This window comes from Pelodiscus sinensis, chromosome 4 (genome assembly GCF_052426305.1).
Source record: "Pelodiscus sinensis isolate ZL-2025 chromosome 4, ASM5242630v1, whole genome shotgun sequence".
Classification (NCBI taxonomy): domain Eukaryota; kingdom Metazoa; phylum Chordata; order Testudines; family Trionychidae; genus Pelodiscus; species Pelodiscus sinensis.
This window is the reverse complement of record NC_143055.1, coordinates 74326740-74351011: the sequence shown is the minus strand read 5'-3', so window position 1 is coordinate 74351011 and position 24272 is coordinate 74326740. Positions and strand designations below refer to the sequence as shown.

At 42.1% G+C, this 24272-nt stretch overlaps 1 long non-coding RNA gene across 1 annotated transcript; it reads right to left on the bottom strand.

Moving 5' to 3' along the window:
* Nucleotides 1–5343: 5343 nt before the first annotated feature.
* Nucleotides 5344–11508, bottom strand: LOC142829441 (uncharacterized). The gene is made up of 4 exons (XR_012903854.2): nt 11309–11508; nt 9701–9802; nt 8569–8706; nt 5344–6053 (listed from the first exon to the last, which is right to left on the bottom strand). It is a non-coding gene; the product is annotated as an uncharacterized LOC142829441 (long non-coding RNA).
* Nucleotides 11509–24272: the final 12764 nt, after the last annotated feature.

The following is a 24272-nucleotide window of genomic DNA, read 5'->3' as shown; positions in this document are numbered from 1 at the left end:
TCCTGCATACTACATGTGAGAACAAAGGAGAAACTTTCCTGCCAGAGAATGAGCAGTTGGCCAGGGCCTTTGAACACCTGCACACGGCTGCCATGCAACAGGCCCATCAGGAGCTATGCACGTCCAAGAGGTCCTGAGGGAGAGTTTCACACAAGCACCTCAGTGACACTATCCCCTGGGCCTCCTGATAAGGGGCCTCTGCATTGCCTTCTGTGCCTTTCCTCCCACACCCCTCCCTTCCTCTGTCCTCCATTCCCACCTTCCCCTGTTGATACAATAAAGCAGGTCTTTGGTTTTTGAAACAAGCAACTGTATGTTGGTTTAATTAGGAGAAAATGTAACTGGGGAAAAAAACTGGGAGGTAGATTGGGGAAAGAAGAGGGAGATGGGGGAGGAGAGGCTCACGGATGAGGTTTGGAATGGCTCCTTCCTTGGGTGGTTCCACCGCCTCGTGTGCGGATCCCTCAGCAGCAACAGGGGGGAAATAGGGGAGAAAAGCTGAAGGGGAAGGAGAAGGGAGAGGAGCTGGGGCAGAAGCAGCCAGTAGGCAGTCAACAGCAGTGGTGTAAGTTGTGCACATGGTCTGGGCCTACTGCAAGAGCTCCTGCCTCCAAAGACCACTGCAGGGCATGCAGGGCTGCAATGTCCTCCGACTCCAGGTTCTCACAGGCTCGTCTGCAGCAGTGCCTCTGTGGGGTTGAGAGGGTGGCATGGGAGGTGTTTGAGGAGTCTCACTCACAGCTGGTCCAACTGTGAAGAACAAAGAGAGGGGGTATGTCTACACTACCCCCTAGTTCGAACTAGGGGGGGTAATGTAGTCATACGGAGTTGCAAATGAAGCCCGGGATTTGAATTTCCCGGGCTTCATTTCCATAAAGCCGGCCGGCGCCATTTTTAAATGCCGGCTAGGTCAGACCCCGTGCCGCGCGGCTACACGCGGCACGACTAGCTAGTTCAGATTAGACTTCCTATCCGAACTAGCTGTACGCCTCATGGAACAGCTAGTTGTGCACATAGTCTGGGCACGGAGTCCGAACTAGCCAGCATTTAAAAATGGCGCCAGCCGGCTTTATGCAAATGAAGCCCGGGAAATTCAAATCCCGGGCTTCATTTGCAGCTCCGTATGACTACATTACCCCCCCTAGTTCGAACTAGGGGGGTAGTGTAGACATACCCAGGGATAGTCATCCCAGTCTACAGGGTGCCTGAAGACTAGCCCTCATCTCTGAGGTGACACCAAAAGGTCTAGGGACAGATGAAGGCTATATACTTGGGGCAAGGCCATCAGTGGCCTAGACAGTGGGCCTCTTTCTGCAGGGGCACAGATGTCCCCGGGGGGAGCTCACACCCCCACGTCCCAGGGACAAGCAGGCATGGGAAGGTAACAGCCAGACCAGGAGCCTGTGGGCAGGAGGGGGCGACGGATTGTTGGGATTTCCCTGTGTGGCATCCCGTAGGGAGATGACTTATATCCCTATCTGCTGCGGGGGGTGGGGGATGTTGGGGGATGTGTGTGAGTGGCAGATGCCACTTTCTAGGAAGGGTGCTACTAGGGTTCCACTTTCTTCCCCTCCCAGCAGGCTCCTGTAGCAAGGGCTTGGTGTCCTCCACCTTGCCATCCTTGCCCAGGAGTGGATGCTGCCCCAAGAGTGTAGGCCTGATCATGTGCCATGTGTGGCACTGCTGTATGTGTGTGAGTCCAGGACCCCAGCCTCCTTAGTGGTGGTGTGCAGTGGGAAGGTGTCCCACCAAGGGGTTGGGACTATGAAAGGACTGTGCAGGAATCCTGTGAGCAGGAGTTCCAAGGGCTTAACATGTCCTTCTGGCCTGGACAAGTAGGTGGGGCCTCAGGAAGGAGAGAAGGAAAGAGGGCAGGGCCTGCACTAAGGGGCATATGGAGGTCTCAAAAGTATTTTGTGTCCAGGGCCCCAGTAAATCTTAATCTGCCTCTGTCTCTATTGAACATAAACCTAATTCTTTCTCAAATTCAGGAACATTTTATTCGCAACTTTATTTAAAAGATTCTTGTGTGACTCTTTGCTTTCTAAATGTAGATGATCTGTGAATGAAAGGTATTAAAAAATGGCTTATTTTTTGTAGTATAGCAAACCAGACTGGAAAACAGATAAACAGAAAACTCAGAAGACCATGGCTGACAAGTGCACTTCTCTGGCACAGTGGAACTTTCTACTCTAATAGTAAAGGTCATCTGTGAAGAAAGAGGGCTCTCTCAGGAGCTTGGCTGAGACTGCAAAATGAACTCCTTCAGAACTAAAGGTCATCACAAACCCCCACCACCTTCTGCTCCAAGACCAAGGGGCAATTCTTTGATCTGCCTTCTCTAACATAAATACACAGCAACAGGTCCAGAAGACTTTTTTGTCTTTCACCCCCAAAAGCTGCAAACAAAGAAACCTACCAGAAAAACTCAGTCCACTGCACATCCACCTCCATCTCTGGGAAGAGACTGACAGAAAGATGTTAGGTAAATCACTTAATGCACTACGAGAGGCTGTTCACACACTACAGTAATGAGCATGTTATAAGTAACTGTGTAAAACAGAATAAGAAAGCCTGTGATATTTCCAACCCAATTCCTCGATCAGAGTGATTTGATTGTATCTCAGATAAATATATAAAAATTCCAACATTTAGTCCAATCTTTCTTCTTGAGCCTCATAAGTTACTATTAAAAATTGGTTGCAGTTCCAATTCTGAGTAGTATGAATACTTGAAGCAGGGTTTTGAGTGCCCTTAACTACCACTGAGTTCCATGAGGAGTTGAAGTTGTTTAATATGATGTAAGAGCCATTGAGTGCCTCAGAGGATGGGGACTTTAGATTGTATCCCAGAATATATTCCATATCCTTTCTGTGCATTTGACAATTTGTAGTATTTGTTATCCTCTATTGGACATTAAGGTAGAGCAGGTCTACTCAACTTCCATAGAATCATAGAATACTGGAACTGGAAGGGACCTCGAGAGGTCATCGAGTCCAGCCCCCTGCCCTCATGGCAGGACCCAGTACTGTCTAAACCATTCCTGATAGACATTTATCTTACCTAAAAATCTCTTAAATATCTCCACAGATGGAGATTCCACAACCTCCCTGGGCAATTTATTCCAGTGTTTCACCACCTTGACAGTTAGGAACTTTTTCCTAAGGTCCAACCTAAACCTGTCTTGCTGCAGGCACTTGCAAGCCCATTGCTTCTTGTTCTATCCTCAGAGGCCAAGATGCACAAGTTTTCTCCCTCTTCATGACACCCTTTTAGATACCTGAAAACTATCATGTCCCTCCTCAATCTTCTCTTTTCTAAACTAAACAAACTCAATTCTTTCAGCCTTCCTCCATAGGTCATGTTCTCTAGACCTTTAATCATTCTTGTTGCTCTTCTCTGGACCCTCTCCAATTTCTCCATATCTTTCTTGAATGCATTGACCAGAACTGGACACAATACTCCAACTGCGGCCTAACCAGCGCAGAGTAGAGTGGAAGAATGACTTCTCATGTCTTGCTCACAACATACCTTTTAATGCATCCCAGAATCATGTTCGCTTTTTTTGCAACAGCATCACACAGCTGACTCATATTTAGCTTGTGGTCCACTATAACCCCTAGATCTCTTTCTGCCGTACTCCTTCCTAGACAGTTGCTTCCCATTCCGTATGGCTACATCTACACTGGCATCCCTTCCGGAAAAGGGATGCTAATGTAGCACATCGGAATAGGAAAATCTGCATTGGATTTAAATATTCCCGGCAGCATTTGCATTAACATGGCTGCCACTTTTTTCCGGCTTGGGGATAAGCCGGAGAAAAGCGCCAGTCTAGACGTGATTCTCTGGAAAATAAGCCCTTTTCCGGAGGATCTCTTATTCCTACTTGAATCACATCTAGACTGGCGCTTTTCTCCAGCTTATCCCCAAGCCGGAAAAAAGCGGCAGCCATGTTAATGCAAATGCCACGGGGGATATTTAAATCCCCCGCGGATTTTGCTATTCTAAAGTCTACATTAGCATCCCTTTTCCGGAAAGGGGTTCCAATGTAGACACAGCCTATGTGTGAAACTGATTGTTCCTTCCTAAGTGGAGCACTTTGCATTTTTCCTTATTAAACTTCATCCTATTTACCTCATACCATTTCTCCAATTTGTCCAGATTGTTTTGAATTATGACCCTATCCTCCAAAGCAGTCGCAACTCCTTCCAGCTTGGTATCATTTGCAAACTTAATAAGCGTACTTTCAATGCCAATATCTAAATAATTGATGAAGATATTGAACAGAGCCAGTCCCAAAACAAAGCCCTACGGAACCCCACTTGTTGTACCTTTCCAGCAGGATTGAGAACCATTAATAACTACTCTAAGTACGGTTATCCAGCCAATTATGCGCCCACCTCATTGTAGCCACATCTAAGTTGTATTTGCCTAGTTTATTGATAAGAATATCATGCAAAACTGTATCAAATGCCTTACTAAAGTCTAAGTATACTACATCCAACTCTTCTCCCTTATCCACAAGACTTAGATATCCTATCAAAGAAAGCTATCAGATTGGTTTCACATGATTTGTTCTTTACAAATCCATGCTGGCTGTTCCCTATCACCTTGCCACCTTCCAAGTGTTTGCAGATGATTTCCTTAATTACTTGCTCCATTGTCTTCCCTGGCACAGAAGTTAAACTAACTGGTCTTTCGAAGCACCGGGGGCCACAATGATACTCACAGTACATGCTGAGTGCCGTAACTTGAGTGTGGTTGCATATACATGCAATTATACATGCAAATACATGCAAATATTTTCTTTCACACTGACAGGCATGAATACAAAGATTAAGGCAAGGTTGCACAACGTGCAGGCCCCATTTAAGTCAATTCTGCTGGTAATACTAAAATGCAGTATTTACCTGATTTCCACCCATATGACAACACTTTTAATGAGTAATGACAGGCCAGGAGTTTAACTACTAAAACACATATCAACAGAAGATTATTATATTGACTTGCATTGTGCAGCATGTTCCTATTGGAGGTTATATTCAAAGGATCCCACCCACAGGTTGCATGTTGAGCCCCGTGTAAACCCAAACCACATCACGGGCTGCAAACAAACAGGCCACGGGCCATGCCGTGTGTTGAGTAGCCCTGATGTAGAGGTTGGAAACAAAAGCTAAAACATCTGACTCAAAAATTAACATGAACAGATGGCATTGCTCATTCAAATGCCCTTACAACAAAGTAAATAGGTTTTAAAAGAATGAGGATCAAAGGATTTCCAACTGGGCAAAAACTACATTAAAATACTGCATTATTTAATGATGAAAACATTCAACATCATAAGGCATTTCCCAGATAAAGAATTTGTTGATTCCAGGTCAGACTTGAGAGAGAAAGTTACATTTGTATTGCAACCATTTTAAAATACAAGTGACAGTATGTTATGGTCTTCACGGATTGCTTGCCTTCTTTAATTTTTTGTAATGCTTTTAATTTAGTCAGTGTCAAGAAGGTCTACAACCTATAAACACTCCTTTTTATGTTTGTAGAATTTTAAATAAATGGTACTGTTGTTGACAGTATGAGTTTAAAAAAAAGTTTAAAAAATCTCTAGGCTGGGTCATTTATATCAACTTTCAACTATTTGGGTAATTATTTGTTTAAGGAAAGCATAATACAAACTTAGGTAGACCCTTACATAAAGAAACATTTAAGTACCTCTCTTGTATATCAATGTGGAAACAGTTTTATTCCCCTCCCCCCCCCCCAAAAAAAAGCTACAGTATGTCTAATTCTTCAAGAGACAGAGATCTCATTTTAATAGTGAAACATCCAGCAGATGCTCCAAAGGATAAAATTAAAACATGTATAGACAGAGCTGAAATACAAATAGGAAGCCTCTGGCTTACACTAGGATGACCTTTTCTGAATGGAGGAGCTGGCAATTTTGTATGATCCCAATTCCTTAGATTCAGCAAACTGATTTCTTCTGGTCCTGATTCTGGTGGAGGGAAGACAGACTGGCGATCACAACGGTCTTCCTCCAGTTCAGGCTGAAAGGAGAGTTAGGATCGGCCAGTGAATTAGTGTAAGCTCCCCAATAGCAGCTTAATTAGCTTGTGCCCAAGGTCACCACATAAGTAAGTTATTGAGCTGTTATGGACTCATTCACAGTGTGCAGTTAACTGTATTCCAGCCTGAAAGCTGGACTCATTTCACATATTATGGCATGCATTAGCACCTATGTTGGATAAACACATAGCTTTGTATATAATATCACTTGTAGATTTGTTCAAGGCACAGCAATTAGGCACCCACATTTCTGAAGCTATAATAAATGGTTACATTAGAATTTTTATAGATGGCACAATTTGCCTCTCTGGTTTGCAGGCCTGCCAACATGGAGCAAAGAGGGCAACTGCCCCAGGCCCTTTAAATCACTGCTAGAGCCTGAAGCAGTGTGCTCCTGGTGGTACTGAAGGGCTGCTGAGGGGAGGTTAGTCCTCATCCCTGCCCTTCCAGCCAAAACCCCACCCTTCCTGGGAATACAGAGCTACCCTCTCCTTTGCCTAGAGGCCTGAAAATTCTATTGTCCCCTTGTTGATATGCTAGGCATTATGCAGAGCAAAGGGAAGTTTGTAAGCATCAGCCATTTCAGCTGACAAACCTCTTCATCAGCTTGAGTATTGAGAAATGCTGTCTACTTTGTTTGGTTTCTGTCAAGATAAAAGTGATAAAACGAAGGGAACATTTTCATAAGTGACTAGCAATTTTGAATATTTGGGGGTTTTTGGCTATCCAATCTGAGACACAATAAAGGGATATGGTTTTCAGAAAGTGAGTGGTCAACACTTTCCATGGAGACAAATTCCACTTCCTGACCAGCTCTGTTAACAAGGAGGTTTTAAACTAGCACTGATTTTAAGAGAAGTGGGAGTTGGCCCTAAACTAGCTTAACTTTCATTTTAGAGAATAATCATAGCTACCAGTGTGCCTGTGCCTGAATTGAGTCAATAGTTGGTTAGTTGATTAGTCAGAATAGTGAGGCATCTTAGAAAACTCTAATTTGGACAATCTGTACAGAATGTCAGAAAAGCAGATAGAACATTAGGAATAATTAAAAAAGAGATAATAAGACAGAAAATGTCTTATTGCTTCTATGTAAATCCATGACATGCCCACATCTTGAAAACAGCATGAAGATGTGGTTACCTCATATCAGAAAACAAATCTTCTCATTGGAAAAATTCAGAAAATTGCAACAAAAAGTATTAAGGATAAGGAATGGCTGCCATATATAGAGGAGAATCAGTAAGACTGTGACTTTTCAGCTTGGAAAAGAGATGAATAAGAGTGAATATGATGACAGAGGTCTATAAAGAAGAGTTACTTACTCCTTTCCATAGCACAAGAACTAGCAGTCACCAAGTGAAATTAATAGGTAGCAAGCTTAAAACCAACAAAAAAAAGTATTTCTTCATACAATGCACAGTCAACCTGTGGACAACATTGTAAAATCCAAGACTATAAAAGAATTAAAAAAAAAAAAAAGCTAGATAAATTCTTGGAGGATAATTCCATTAGTGGTTGTTAGCCAGGATGGGCAGGAATGCTGTCCCTACTTTCTAGTTTGTCAGAGGCTAGGAATGGACGTTAGGGGATAATCACTTGATGATTTCCTGTTCTGTTCATTCTCTCTGGGGTACCTAGCATTGGCCACTATTAGAAGACAGGATACTGGGCTAGATGGACGTTTGGTCTGACCCAGTATTTTTTTCATACATTTTCAATTCTCTTACATTTCTGGTATCAGTGCATTCTAGAATACAGATTTTTTTTAAACTGATGTAACTCTGATTCTCTTTATAAAACAAAGAAAATGTAACCACAGGCAAGATCACAGTGAATTTAGCATTGACAGAATGCTCTCAGCCTCGTAATGGTAACCATAGAAACACAGTTTTGCGGTCACTGGATTTTAATACTTGTTCTATCTAAATAATGAAATAGATGCTCTGAGTTATTTAATTAGTGATATTTGCATAGGTATGAGATAATCATCAGCAATTCCTATAGGCAAACTTACTGACCTAAAAAGGTGACAATAATTTGTAAAGATTTCAGCATTCTAATTTGATTTTTGAATCTTATAAAAAAAGTTTTGATTTTTAGATTTGTGTTTAACTGAAATCTGAAAATGTGCTCTCAGTAGACTAGATAAGACCTGATTCTACATAAAAAAAAAACTGGAAGGACACCTTGCTTTGGAGGAATATGAACCTCTGAAACAACTACATATTTTGATTAAATGAGTCAGTTTCACTACAGAAAGTTACATTTTGCTTCCATCTGAAGAAGAGTGTTCTAAGTGTATGCAGGCATTCACTCACCTGTAACCCAGGGTTCTTTCAACCCAAACTTCTCGGTAACTTTTACTCTCTGCGAGGTGGTGTCAGGAAATAATTCAGGGGAGGCACGGTCATCCGACCGATAGATGGATGGTACAAACAGGACAACCCAAGAGTTCTTTCACTTAAAGCTAAACTTTACTTAGTCTCAAGCACTTACACATGTCTGCAACAGGTTACCAAAGTTGAGTGTGGCTCTCGAGTGACACTGAGCAGGCTTCCGATGGCCAGTCTTCCGTCTGCTGGTGGGGATAAAGATGCGTCCAGGGCCAGACGGAGGCATGGGTGAGCCAGATAGCTGCCAACCAAAGGGGGGCATCTGATCACAGCTGTAAGGGGTGTGCGGCGTCCCTTACAGCTGCCATTAGGCACCATGTGCCTGGCTCCTGCAGCGCCGGCCCGCCCTCATCCCCGTGACGCCAGCCAGCAACGCCCTTCCCCCCACAGCCGCAGGGCCCTACACAGTCTGGCACATGCACCAATAGCAACAACTGGACTGGACTAGGCCGTGCTTGCACCATGCGCCACAGGGGCAGGCCCCGGGATGCGTGCCAGCGGCCATAGCCGGGTCGCGCATATGCCACGTGCCCCGGGGGCAGGCCCGGGCTGCACGCCAGCGGCTGCATGCCAGCCGGGCCTGCACATCCTTGAGGTGTGGGCCTGCTCCCCACGGGTAGGCCCACGCATGCGCCGTGCGCCCGGGGGCAGCGCCGCATGTCCGTGCCCGGGGTGCCAGAATACCTTGGGCCAGCCCTGGGTGTGTCCAGAAGTGAAGAGTCCTCAAGGAATCCTCGAGGTGTTCCTTCAAGTGTTCCCAAAATTGTCCCCCCGAACTCAAACTTTCCTTCTCTATTCATCCATTAGTATTACAATAACATGTCACTCAAAAACTTGCTAGGCAAGCACTTTTTAAAGGTTAGGCAAGAGGTTTTCTTCTGATCATCACTTTCACCAGATGCGTTTTTTCTTTTTCAGAGACTCCATGCTCGGTGGCCCTGACAGATATATGCCTTAGGGCATTTAGACAAACTTCCTGTTTTTCTTAATGTGTAGCTCAGCGATTTGAACCTCAGGAAGAACGTGGGGTCAAGCTGCCCTCTCTGTGGCACCCAAACTCCCCTTCTTCCCCCTCCTTGACATGGTCATGCTGTCTAGGTCTATTTTGGCCCTGTTAGCCTGGTTGCTAAAGTTCAAGCAGTAAGCAATAGTGGTTCAGGCACATTACTGGACTTGCCAAAAGCTCCCCATACAACTAAAGCATCTTTGTGCCCATGCATAGCTAGTCTACCTACCCTCACTCACTGGAAATTCCTGCCAATTGCTGCTCCAGTTCCATGGTGGTCTCTCTTCTTATGACTTGGCCCTCTAGCAAGTACACCTTAATGTCTTTTTCTCTAAGTAACAGAAAGTCCAGAGAATAAACAGTCCCTTACAGCAACCCTTGTGCTGCAACTCTGGGCCCTGAATGTTCTTTTGGGTCTCTCTCAAGGCTCAATTCCTCTTCCCTTCTCCTGACTAAACATCACCAAACTAGTGCAGAATCAAAGGCCCTTCTACTACATTGGGTTCAGGCCAAAGGACCCCATAACCATTAGCTAGTCAAATAAATCTAACATTAGCTGCACATATTCCATATTTGTTTAATGAACTATATATTATGACAGTTTATGTTACTTATTCTCATTCAATTAGAAAAGAAAAACATGCTCATTAACATAATTTAAAGATTTTTTTTCTTTGGCAATCTTTTTTTGTATTTTGAAGATCAAATGATGGTCAGTTATACATCAGAAAAGTCTTATTAATGATTGGGAAATAGTTATAATGACTACCAGTAATAAAAAAACAACCTTGACAAAAGCTGAGGCTTTCCTAAGGAAATATTTCCTAATATGAATTAAATAGATATTTCCTTGGTCCACTAGTTTTACAATCTGTATGTGCCTTTAATATTAATCTTTATTTAGTCATATCCTCAACAGCTATATTATGTGATAACTTTTTTGATGGCAATCTTAAAAAATGCTGGGAAGAAAAATGACTGTATGATGCATTCATGTAAAGTTTTATTATACCTCCCATTAGTCAGGAATCACAGCAAGTCGTCATTCTTTTTAAATATTTTAATTCTGGAATAAGTCTCCAGAGATGACAGATATATCTGTGTCAAAGCTTATGAGCTTTTCCCTTGAAGTTTTGAAAGTTACTTTCTTTCATGTGGTATAGAAGTGGACAGGAGTAAATGACTTTGATCTCCATAGTTCTTAGCTCATGACTTGTATTCATCTAAACATTTTTGAAATCTAATGATCCGCACTGCAGCAGGGGAAAATTTAATGCATTTGTGAATGTTAAGGGGAAAAAAAGAATAAGCATCATTTCACCCATATTTACTGCTAAATCTATGGAACAGTAGGTGTTAGTAGAGATAGAGGTAAACAGGACAGTTTTCTTTATAATAATTTACCTTTACAATAAAGTAAGCTGTACATTATGTGTCATTTATAGTCATACACAGGGAACTTAAGTATTAAGTCCCCAATTCTTACTGTATAATTAAATTTGGAGAGCATAACAAAACACTTAATCTCCAGAATAAACTGTGGCACTATTTGTACTGAATCATGGGACTGCATTTTCTGTGAGTTTTCCTAGTCTTTGAACCATTTTAGTTTCAAGTTCAAAGCAACCTGAAAAAATAATTTCCTTTCGACTATATGTAATGCTATGAAGTGGTTAAGTTATGTAAAGTGTTGGAAGAATGAAAAAGTCTCTACAGCTCGTGCTAATTGTTACAAATGTTATTTTAAAATATAACATTTTAAAATGACATTTAGAGCCAAAATGTTAAGAAACAATGATGTGATGCACTAGAGGCAGGAATAAATAGGAGCACTGACCTAGTACACATAATTACTTGCCCAGGTAACCACCAGTATATCTTGTGAGTTTCTTTTTAACATGAAGTCCCATTTTCCCCCTGTATGCAGTTCTCTCTCCCTTCTGCCCTCAGAAGGTAGCCGGGCAGATCAGTGTGCCAAATGGCCTTTCAGATATGTTGGTGTAGCCCAGTGTTTCTCAAAGTAGTCTGAGTAACCACTCTGAGACAGCTGGTAACCTGTGCCATTGTGTTTATTTACTGTTGCCGTGGCCACAGAGTCCTGGGCTCCCATTGGCTCCAGTTTGCTATTTGCAGCCAAGGGTAGCAGCAGGAAGTAGCATGGGCCAGGCCTCCACTTTCCGTGGCTCCCCTTGGCTGCAAATGGCAAACAGGAGCTCATGGGAGCCTCCAGACTCCATGGCCACAGCACTGGTAAATAAACACACTGCTGCAGCCAGTTAGCAGCTGTCTCAAAGTGGTTTTGTGGACCCCTGTGAGAAACACTGGGGTAGCCCATACCTTGTTCAGAGAACAGGGCAACAATCCCTCTGGCAGACCTCTTCTCCCCTCTCTATCAGATTTCCTGATCCTCTAGAAAGCCCAGCCCCCAGATGGAAAGACGAATAGGCTATATTCAGGCTGAGCTACATTAGGCTATTCAGGCTGAGCCTAACCCTAATCCTAGTAGAGTGGCTCTTTCTTCCCTCCCATCCCATGGTGCTTCTATTATTGGTGGCAGAGGAGTTTGCTGTCCCCAAACTCAAGCCTACAGAGGAAGCAACTTTGGAAAGTACAAGGAAAATGAGCCTCTGTATATTATATGGAGTCTGGAAGGAGGGAGAGGGGCATAGGTTATAAGACTACATGAAAACCCCAACGTGTTCAGCAAACCTGGACCCATACTACAAAACCCGCTATTGCCCACTATAGCGCATGTTAGTCTCTAAAGTGCCACAGGACTACTCATTGTTTTTAAAAAGTAAGGGTACATCTAGACTTCACTGTAAAATCTAAATAAGAAACCAAATTTGCACTATGCAAATTGGGTATCTTTTTTTTCTATTTTATTTTGAAATAGGCTATTTTGAAATTTGGTGCATCTACACGGTGCCAAATTTAAAAATAAACCACTATTTAGAAACATCTCTTATTGTTTGTGAAACGAGGTCTACAGGGATGTTGAAATAGCTTATCTGTTATTTTGAAAAAAAATCGAAATTGCGATGCATTCCTTGGACATAGGTTAGCTATTTAGGGATACTGGAGGTATCCTGAAATAGCCCTGCAGCCTAGACATACCCTTACAGACTAACATGGCTATGCCTTTGAGACTTATTTCCAGTTACTGTTCTGCTGAATCCTAAAATTAAAATGCAATGATACTCAAGAGAACAAATATAATCCCAAATGTTGCTATCACTATGCCATATCTGTATTAAAGTTCTCATCTGAATTATGTTAAGATCTTGTGTTTCAATTGTTCAGCAATGAAAGTGCCTCATATCATAATATTGGACAAGTAGTGAATAGTGTTAGGAGATTAGATGACCTATTTAGTCTGTCCTACTAATCATTAAAATTAGCTTTCTATTTTACAAATTTAGCAACATTTTCTTTCTTAAAACATGACAATGTTAACAATATTCAAGGCAAAACAGTTTTGTGTGATCAGCACAGCAGATCTCTGGGAGTTCTGAACATGGAACAAGTGTAGAATATATAATAGCAACCTGCACTGCAGATAAGTAGTATAAAGTGCAGTTCAGAGGAGAAATTTGCCTTGGGGAAATAATGGAAGACTGGAGATAACATCTGTTTTCATTTCCACAAGGCTCACTATTAGTTCTAATCAAAGCAGTAAATTATCACAGAAATTTAAGGCCCATAATTGTCTTACACATTATAAGTATATTTAAAATATTTTCATATTCATATAATTATGTTCTAACATTCTAAACCCTTACCATACTGTGAGAAGCTCCAGAGTAGATATAAAATATAACTAAAATTAGCTTTAAGATTTTGAGTTATTCAGATTAATTTCTGATAGGAACAAAATCTATTTAAATATTTGGTTGCATGCTTAAATAGAAGGATTACTGCAATGCTCAGCTAACATGAAACCCTTGGAGTTCATTAGCCACGGTAAACATGTCAATGCATGGTTTTGTTTCAACTATATCCAGATGCTCAACCACATCTGGGCAGAATGCTCCATGATTTCAGATGGCGCAGCAGGAATATTCACCTCTATGGTGACATCTAAGAGAGGTTAGTGAGGGCAGATATCCATTGAATAGCAAAGCAGTGCAGAACATGAAGTTCCTGTACTAGGGGAGCCAGGGACTGCAACAATCAATCTGTCATGCATATTGTACACTGTCAAACACCTTTAGCATTATGCCTGAAGTAGTTCACAGTGTCCTTGTAAGCCCAAACAGCCTCATTGTCCAGCAAGACAGTCAGCACTAACACAGAAGGTATTTGAAGTCAGGTGTAATTATGTTTGCTGCTCTGTTTAATGTGGCATGCATTGCTTTGTGTCTGTGTATTGGGGCATTCATCACTGAAGCCATAGCAGTGTTCACCACATCCTCTTATCAAATTCCAAAGTTCCCCTTCCCTTTCCTCCTCATGATGAACCCTACGCAGAAATATTGCTGAAGAGGAATATTGTATGCAGCGTTGTAGCCCTGTTGGTCCCATGATATTAGAGAGACAATGTGGGTGAGATCATTTCTTTTATTGGACCAACTTCTTTTAGCTGTGGCATTCTGAGTAAATTTCCCTGACGTGTGTAAGCTTGTCTCTCACACTAACAGAAATTTGCCCAATAAGACGTCTCACTCACTTTATCATTCAGGAGAAATAGAGTTATAAATCAGTGCACCAGAAGCAAAGAGTCTGCACTCACAAAAAGCAAGTTTTTGTAAACACTTTGCAAATTAGAATAAATTGTGTCCCTGGGCCTGTCAAGGCTGTGCCTTTTTCTGTTGACTTCCCTGACACAGCCTGTTCCTGTGGCAGGGAATGGTTCTTGCCACAGGATATTATGCTGCTAAAAATAGTAGTGTAGATGGGGAGGCACCACTTGGGCAAGTAAGGAGCCAAGTATGGTATATATCTGAGTATATCCACATACCTTCTGGTGCGTCTTTACTTACCTGAGCCTTGCCTCACTGTCTGCACTGCTATTTATACAGTGCAACCCACTCAAAGAAGCATATACTGTAGATTTATCTTTGTTAATGTGTTTGTTGAACATTTAACCAAAAAATCAAACAACAATCCCATAACATAAGGACAATCATATGGTATCTATCAATTTGATGCAACAAACCCATTCTCCCACTTCAAGCTATGTAACTGATTAAGGGAGTCTCTACGGGTATTACTTATAACTTACAAGGGCTGCAATTCCACATTATCACTGACCATAGTGAATAAAGTTCTTCCTCTCAGACCTCCTCATAAGCACTTTACAAATGTTCAAGCACTCCTATAAGCAATGATCTGTAAAGATGTGGCACTTCAGAAACAAAGCAAAGACATGAAAGCACACAAAAAGTGTATTGTGATTTGAGGATCAATTCCACAGGTAGCACTTTTTTAAAAGGGGTTTTTAATTAAGCACTGAAAAGTGTTATTTTGTAAAGTACTTCAAACACTGGATGTGCAAACAAAATACAGGACTATGTAGCACTTTAAAGACTAACAAGATGGTTTATTAGATGATGAGCTTTCGTGGGCCAGACCCACTTCCTCAGATCAAATAATGGAAGAAAATAGTCACAACCATATATACCAAAGGATACAATTTTAAAAAAATGAACACACATGAAAAGGACAAATCACATTACAGAACAGAAGGGGGTTGTAGGGGGGCGGGAAGGAAGGTGAATGCCAGTGAGTTAATGATATTAGAGGTGGGGAAGGGGAAATGTCTGTGAGTTAATAGTATTAGAGGTGATAATTGGGGAAGCTATCTTTGTAATGGGTAAGATAGTTGGAGTCTTTGTTAATTCCCCTGCGGAGAGTGTTGAATTTTAGCATGAATGCCAGTTCAGAGGATTCCCTTTCAAGTGCAGATTTGAATGTCTTCTGAAGTAGGATGCAGGTTAGCAGGTCATTCAGACAGTGTCCTTTCTGGTTGAAATGACAAGCAACTGTTTTTTCTTTGTGATCCTGTCTAATGTCTGTTTTGTGGGCATTGATTCTTTGACAAAGTGTCTGAGACGTTTGTCCAATGTACATAGCAGACGGACACTTTCGGCACATGATAGCATAGATTATATTTCTGGAGGCGCAGGAATATGTATTCTTGATCTTATAACTCACTTGGTTAGGCCCAATAATGGTGTCAGCAGAGTGAATATGTAGACAAAGCTGGCAGCGGGGTTTGTTGCAAGGGAAAGTACCAGGGTTGGTATTAGTGTGATATGTCCTGTGGTTGTTGGTAAGAATCATCTTGAGGTTAGGTGGTTGTCTGTAGGAGACTATGGGTCTGTCTCCCAGAGCTTCTTGGAGTTTAGTGTCCTGTTCCAGTATAGGCTGTAATCTATAGGCTGGATGTGCAAAGTAAGTGCTAATGCACCCTTCACCAATGTAAAGAGAACCCTGAAATCATTGCATACCCTGCATCAAAGAGGGGTCCCATTATACTTGTAAATGGAGTTTTATATGTTACCCACCAAAATAAAATAACAATGGCCAAAAGTATTACACTCCCACCTGAATAATGATTCTAATAATCTAAACATACGAAAAGCCTTTTATATAGGTGTTAATGACAGCAGCAACAGTGAGTGCATAACAATGCACCACCATCAACAGCAGTTAACCAACATCAAGCTGGTAGCACAATGTGGTTTCCCCACAATAATTCCCTTATATAATATGTGCACTGACACATGAGAGCAGTTAACAGAGCATATTAATAACAATTTGAAATGGAACACAGAATTACAAAGCTATATAGGTTCATAAGTGTCTATATATTTTCCCTCATTTACGTGTACTGCAAGTAGAAAAAAGGATGGTAAGGTGTCTCTTAGCATAGACAAAAGGCTGCTATTATGCTTTCTCCCCCTGCTGTGCTGTGCTGTGTGCATGTATAACATTCCTAATTTCTTTTGTCCACTAGAACCTGTGTGCATGTAGGTTGGATCTGGCTACCTGTAAACAGTTCAAAAACCAGACTTGTCCTAAGCCCACTCCAAATGGAAATATCCTCCTTATCCTCACAAATATTGGGGAGTGTGCAGCACAATATTCTAAAAACATTTTTCACATTGCATTACAGACTTATCTGTCAGCATCTCCAATGAGTTTTCAGCCTATCAAATGCACATTCCATGGCAATTGTGCAGTTACTGCATTTGAAATTGAACTCTACACTTAAGGTTTCATTAGCCGAGTCATCAGTGGATATGCAGTGTTCCCCAAAACAGATGTTTCAAATTCACCATACAGAACAATTTTACACCTGGAGAATAAAGTTCCAACTTCCACCATTGCAAACAACCCTGATGTCCTCATAAACCTTTCCAGTGCACCCTAGAATGAGTGTTCATGAATCTGCCCCTGTGACCCACAAGGCTCTGCAGAATGCTAAAATAGTATCTTCTTCTGTTCATATAGATATTTTCTCCTTGTAGTGAGCAAACTATTGTGATATAAGTTCAACAATAGCCCTGCAAAGTTTGCAAACCACTTCCTCTCAAAACCAGCCATTGTTTCTGTAATGGATCTTATGCCAACCACCCCTGGGTAAACCCCAGAATACCCATTGTCTCACAAACCTCCAAAAACCACAATCCCTACAATAAACTTCCCAATCCCTAATTGAGTTGCCACAGATCTATAGCTGCCTGGAATATCTAGTTTACACAGAGCAATATAAAACCACTTCTAAGCAGATACAGCTTCCCTATATCAATTAGTATGCTGCTTGAGTGTGAGTATAGCACCACACCTAGTTTCAAGTAGATTTCCTTCCTCATTCATGCTCAATAGTTCAGAACATAAGAACGGCCGTACTGGGTCCTTCTAGCCCAGTATCCTGTCTACCGACAGTGGACAGCACCATGTGCCCCAGAGAGGGTGGACCGAAGACAATGATCAAGCGATTTGTCTCCTGCCATCTCTCCCCAGCCTCTGACAAACAGAGGCCAAGGACACCATTTTATCCCCTGGCTAATAGCCTTTTATGCACCAAACCTCCATGAAATTATCTAGCTTCTCTTTAAAATCTATTATAGTCCTAGCCTTCACAGCCTCCTCTGGCAAGGAGTTCCACAGGTTGACTACACACTGTGTGAAGAAGAACTTTCTTTTATTCGTTTTAAACCTGCTACCCATTAATTTCATTTGGTAACCTCTAGTTTTTCTATTTAGGGAACTAATAAATAACTTTTCTTTATCGGCCCTCTCCACACCACTCATGATTTTATAGACCTCTATCATATCCTCCCTCAGTCTCCTTTTTTCTAAACTGAAAAGTCCCAGTCGCTTTAACCTCTCCTCATATGGGACCCGTTCCAAACCCCTAATCATTTTAGTTGCCCTTTTCTGAACCCTTTCCAAAGCCAAAATATCTTTTTTGAGGTAAGGAGACCACATCTGTACACAGTATTCAAGATGTGGGCGTACCATAGTTTTATACAGGGGCAGCAAGATATTCTGTGTCTTATTTTCTATCCCTTTCCTAATAATTCCTAGCATCCTATTTGCCTTTTTGACCATCGCTGCACACTGCGTGGAAGTTTTCAGAGAACTGTCCACGATAACTCCAAGATCCCTTTCCTGATTTGTCGTAGCCAAATTAGCCCCCATCATACTGTACGTATAGTTGGGGTTATTTTTCCCAATGTGCATTACTTTACACTTATCCACATTAAATTTCATTTGCCATTTTGCTGCCCAATCACTGAGTTTGGTGAGATCATCTTGGAGTCCCTCACAGTCTGCTTCTGTCTTGACTATCCTAAACAGTTTTGTATCATCTGCAAACTTTACTACCTCACTGCTTACCCCTTTCTCCAGATCATTTATGAATAAGTTGAAAAGGATTGGTCCCAGGACTGACCCTTGGGGGACACCACTGTTTACCCCTCTCCAATCTGAAAATTTACCATTTATTCCTACCCTTTGTTTCCTGTCTTTTAACCAGTTCTCAATCCAAGAAAGGACCTTTCCTCTTATCCGATGGCCATGTAATTTACACAAGAGCCTTTGGTGAGGGACCTTGTCAAAGGCTTTCTGAAAATCCAAGTATACTATATCTACTAGATCCCCCTTATCCGCATGCTTGTTAACCCCTTAAAAGAACTCTAATAGATTAATAAAACAGGATTTCCCTTTACAGAAACTATGTTGACTTTTGTCCAACAAATTATGTTCTTCTACATGCTTCACAATTTTATTCTTTACTATTGTTTCGACTAATTTGCCCGGTACTGAAGTTAGACTTACCGGTCTGTAATTGCCAGGATCGCCTCTAGAGCCCTTTTGAAATATTGGTGTCACGTTGGCTACCTTCCAGTCATTAGGTACGGAAGCCGATTTAAAGGATAGGTTACAAACTACAGATAATATCTCAGCAATTTCCCATTTGAGTTCTTTTAGAACCCTTGGATGAATGCCATCCGGTCCCGGAGATTTGTTAACATTAAGTTTTTCTATTTGTTCCAAAACCTCCTCTAATGACACTTCAATCTGGGACAGTTCCTCAGATTTACCACCCACAAAGGACGGTGCAGATTCGGGAATTTCCCCAACGTCCTCAGCCGTGAAGACTGAAGCAAAGAAATCATTTAGTATCTCTGCAATGGCTTTATCGTCCTTGATTGCTCCTTTTATAGCTTGATCATCTAGGGGACCCACAGGTTTTTTAGCAGGCTTCCTGCTTCTAATGTACTTAAAAAATATTTTGTTATTTCTTTTTGAGTTTTTGGCTAGCTGTTCCTCAAAATCTTTTTTTGCTTTTCTTATTACATTTTTACACTTGATTTGACAGTGTTTATGTCCCTTTCTATTTATCTCAATAGGATTGGACTTCCACTTCTTAAAAGATACCTTTTTGTCCCTCACTGCTTCTTTTACATGGTGGTTAAGCCACAGTGACACTGTTTTAGGTCTCTTGCTATGTTTTTTAATTTGGGGTATACATTTAAGTTGAGCCTCTATTATGGTGTCTTTAAAAAGTTTCCATGCAGCTTTCAGGGATTTGTCTCTAGTCACTGTGCCTTTTAATTTCTGTTTAACTAACCTCCTCATTTTTGTGTAATTCCCCTTTTTGAAATTAAATGCCAGGGTGCTGGACTGCTGAGGTGTTCTTCCCACCACAGGAATGTTGAATGTTATTATATTATGGTCACTATTCCCAAGCGGTCCTGTAACAGTTATTTCCTGGACCTGATCCTGCACTCCACTCAGGACTAAATCGAGAATTGCCTCTCCCCTTGTGGGTTCCTGCACCAGCTGCTCCAAGAAGCAGTCATTTAAGCCATTGAGAAATTTTATCTCCGCTTCTCTTCCTGAGGTGACATGTATCCATTCAATATGGAAGTTCCCCCTTCCCCACTACACTGTCTGCCAATTCGTTGCCACCTACATGTGCTATTACTACAGTCATATCCAATTGCACCAATTCAGTTAACAGTAATATTTCATTAAGCATATAATTTCTGCTGTCAGACTTACCATATGGTGCCTGCACCATGTCAAGGGGTACGCCCCCGTCCCGGGGCTCGGCCCCCTCCGACCGGGCCTATACGGTACTCCAGAGTCCCTAGGCCCAGGCCCCGGCCCTTCTATCAGGGCATATATGGTAGCAAAGTCCCACCACAAAAGTCTCGGCCCTTCTATCAGGGCATATACGGTAGCAAAGTCTCAACACAAAAGTCTCGGCCCTTCTATCAGGGCATATACGGTAGCAGAGGCCTAGTTGCTCTGCGAAGCCTCCCCTGGCCCGGGGTCTGTTTGTCCAGGGTAGGGGAAAACGGGTGGTAGGGGGACCCGGGCCCTCCCTCTCCACCGGGTCCCAGCCCAGGGCCCTTTAGGCAGGGTCTATGGCTCCTGCCGGCTTGGCGGGGGATCCGGCCGATACACGCCGAGCCAAACTGTGTATCCCTTGCCCTGGGCTGCTTCCTACCACGCCCTGGTTCCCCCCGGGCCCCTTCGCCTCTCAGGCAGTACCTGTCGGGGTTGAGGGCGCGCTCCTGCCACTCAGGGCCAGCGGCTGCTTTCTCCGTGTCCCGGTTCAGCGCGGGCGACGACTCTGGACCCAGCAACTGCAAGAACTCCGGTCCGGCCTGGTCTCCTCCTTCTCCCTGGGGCCTCCCTGCCTGCTGGGCTCCTCCTGCCTTTATACCCGGCCGCTGTTGGGAGCATGCCCAGCAGGGTCGGAGGGGCGGGGCCTTCTCTGCCAGCTGGGCCTGAGCTACCTCCTGCTCGTTAGTGCGGGGCCTGTCCGCCCCGTCACACACCATTATAAGGAATCAGACAGAATGGCCATGGCAGCTGGCCAGATATCTAAGGCCTAAGTTAGTGCCAGCAGTATCCCAGTAGCTCAGCCCTAGAGACAAAGTCAAAGTTATGCTTTTGAGTTAGAATAGTGGCACAAAGCAAGCCGGTTCCTACTCTAAAGGTTCCTTACTCTCTGGAGCTATCAATGTACATTTGACAAGTGTCCCTACTTATCACAGATCTATTACTTATTGTATCTTCTATATTTATCATTCTCCTCCTTTGGTTTATTTTATTTTATAATTCCATGTCTTCAAGTTGGGGTGCGGGAGTGATTTTCCAATGTTAAAATATTTTCCCAAAACTATTGATTTTTGGCCTCTGTTAAGCCACACATATCACTGAGAGCCTTAATCCACTTATTTACCCTTTACATGACGAATTTTGAGTTTTTGTCCTGTCCAGTCTCCACTTAATTCCAAACAATCAATATACATTAGCTTAGTATCATCTTCACTATTATTTAATGCTTTGGCTGAAAAGGTACAGAAGCATCATTCTAAGAGAGACAGGAATTTCTCCATCTGCTCTTGACATACAGACAGTAATGAAGACATTTTAATCTGATGCCTGGATAGAGTCAAGTTTTCTCAGGCTTGTTTTCAAGGCCCAAAGCTATATACAATAATAGATTGGATTAATGCTCTTATAGCATTAGCACCATTTTCTTGTCCACTCCCCGGGAAGTTCCAGATGTAATTTTAAGTAAACAATTCTTCCTTTGCACTTAAAATCTTTTCAGTGTGATCTCTCCAGGTGACCTTTTAATCAAATAGCATACCTAAGAATGTGTGCTTTTTCCACTATGCTTATTTTCTGGTCTTTTATATAACATTGTATCTCTTTTTGAATTGCTCTTGTTGTGAAAGTAATTTCCCATGTTTTGTCAAATGAGAACTTAAAGCTGCTCCTGTTTCCTTATTCTGTACACTCTGAAGTGCATCAATGATTCTGTTTGGTGGCACTTCCAGGGTTTCTGATTTAGCCCTATGGCAGTCATCAGGAAGTAATGTAATACTCATTCCTGCACTCATCTGTTTTGGAAGGTCAGTTATTTGAAAAAGAGTTATGCTAATGATACTACTCATGAAGTTCCTTCTGTAGCATAATACTTGATGAAAAAGGCTTTCCCTACCTGGAGTTGAATGGGTCTTTTGCTTAGGAAATCCCTTAACCATCTGTACATTCTTCCAACAATACCTATAGTTGCCAATTTTATATAATATTCCTTCTCTCTGTAACACATTGGTATAAACATTTTTTCAATGCCCGTAAAAAATATACTGTATTTGTTGGTTGTCAAGCTTTTTTGTGCTTCTGGGTGATATAAGCAGACTCCTACCTCTTTAGAACCCGCTGTGAATTCCATCTATGAACCTATTTCTAAGGGTACGTCTACACTGCACACTTATTTCGAAATAAGCTATTCCAGAATAGTTAGACCAAAATAGCACATCTACACTGCAGGGAATCCTCAAAATTAGTCCAAGGCAGGCTTCCCTAATATAGACAAGCTATAAGAACATAAGAATGGCCGTACTGGGTCAGACCAAAGGTCCATCTAGCCCAGTATCCTGTCTTCTGACAGTGGCCAGCACCAGGTGCCCCAGAGAGGGTGGACTGAAGACCCTCAAGCGATTTGTCTCCTGCCATCCCTCTCCTGCCTCTGACAAACAGAGGCCAAGGACACCATTTTATCCCCTGGCTAATAGCCTTTTATGGACCTAACCTCCATGAAATTATCTAGCTTCTCTTTAAACTCTATTATAGTCCTAGCCTTCACAGCCTCTATCTTGATTTAGAGCCCCAGGAGACACTGGGAAGGAATAACTTAGAATGAACCTGGTGAGAGGCTATTTCAAAATAGCAGCCATGGAGCGTCTACACACCTTATTTTGAAATAGCTATTTCAGAATAGGCATCATTCCTCATAGAATGAGGTTTACAGATTTCAGAATAAGCCGTCCATTATTTCAAAATTATTTCAAAATAATTGAATGGCTGTGTAGATGCACGCATTGTTATTTCAAAATAATGCTCTCACTATAATGGTGCAGTGTAAACACACCCTAAGTTTTTCTACTAATCTCTCTGTCACCAGTTTTTCCATAGTTTTACCTACACATGTTGTAAGGGCAGTTAGTATGTATTTTCTTAGGCCTAAAGTGCATTTTGCCTCATCTCATAACTGGAACAATACTTGCATATTTCCACTCCCTAGATATTTCCCCTTTTCCCCCAATATGGCACTTTATAATTTTAATATTACCCATAGGTCTTTGTTAACTAGGGTACATCAACACTACAGAGGAAGATCGAAGCTGCTGCTGTCGATCTTCCAGGGTTCGAATTAGCAGTCTAGTTATGACAGCTCATCCAAAGTGAGAGGGGCACTCCAATCAATGCCAGTAACACCGCTTTCATGAGGAGTAAGTGAAGTTGAAGGAAGAGTATTTTTCCTTTGACTTCCTGCACCACAGACAGTGCCAAAAGCAAAGTTAAGATACTTCAACTTCAGCTAAGCAATTAACATAGCTAAAGTAGTGCATCTTAATTTGACTTTGTCCTTGTCAACTCACAGGGCCAGGGCCCAACAGGATTGTAGATTCGCTTAAAGACAGAGTCGATTAGGGATAGTTGTTTTTATTAATCTCACTACATCACTACTATTACAGGCTTAATACTGCCAGATGGTTACACAGCTACTGCAAAGTAATATGTCAATAAGCATAGGCAGAACAATGCATAAAAGCGAGCAACAGGCACTTGGAAATACTTACGCCCCTTCAGTCTGCGGGAGTCCCGTTCCTGTCACCTCACACTAGGCCGCAGTGGATGTGGCTCCAGCTGTGGAAATCCAGGGCACCCTCTGAGGTTTAGGTCCCTGGTGAGACTCACAGGGCACAGGACTCCCTAAACTAGTTATACTACAGTTGTTTATGGGTGTGCGTGTACTGGCTCAATGCCATTCTTATCACTCATATGAGCTGAGACTGGGGTCAAACTTGTTTACCATTTAGTAGTTTCCCAGCTCAAGGCATGGTTTAAAGCTGATAACACCCAGCTGCTGTTTGTGCTTGCAGGGTTCCAGGCTATGCTAAGCTGGGTACAGCAGGGATGGAAACTTCCATCCCAGACCTGCTAAGCTGAAGGGACCACATATGACTCTTTATGTGACAGTCCCATAGTGTAGACATACACTTATCTGTCTGGCCATTTCAAAGCTTATTTATTTTGTGCTTGCTTGGTGTGATGGTTTTGCTTCTTATAACCACCTTTTGCAATTCCCTCAAAGCAAAGTTTCCATTTAAAATAAGATCTACATCCTCTTTCTACCTCTTCAATTCATAATTATTATTAAGGAATATTCTCTTCCTTTCCCTAATTTCTATCCTCTGATCCTCATTAGTGACTTTTTGAAATGTGACTGCTAAAATTTCCACTTTTTTTTTTGT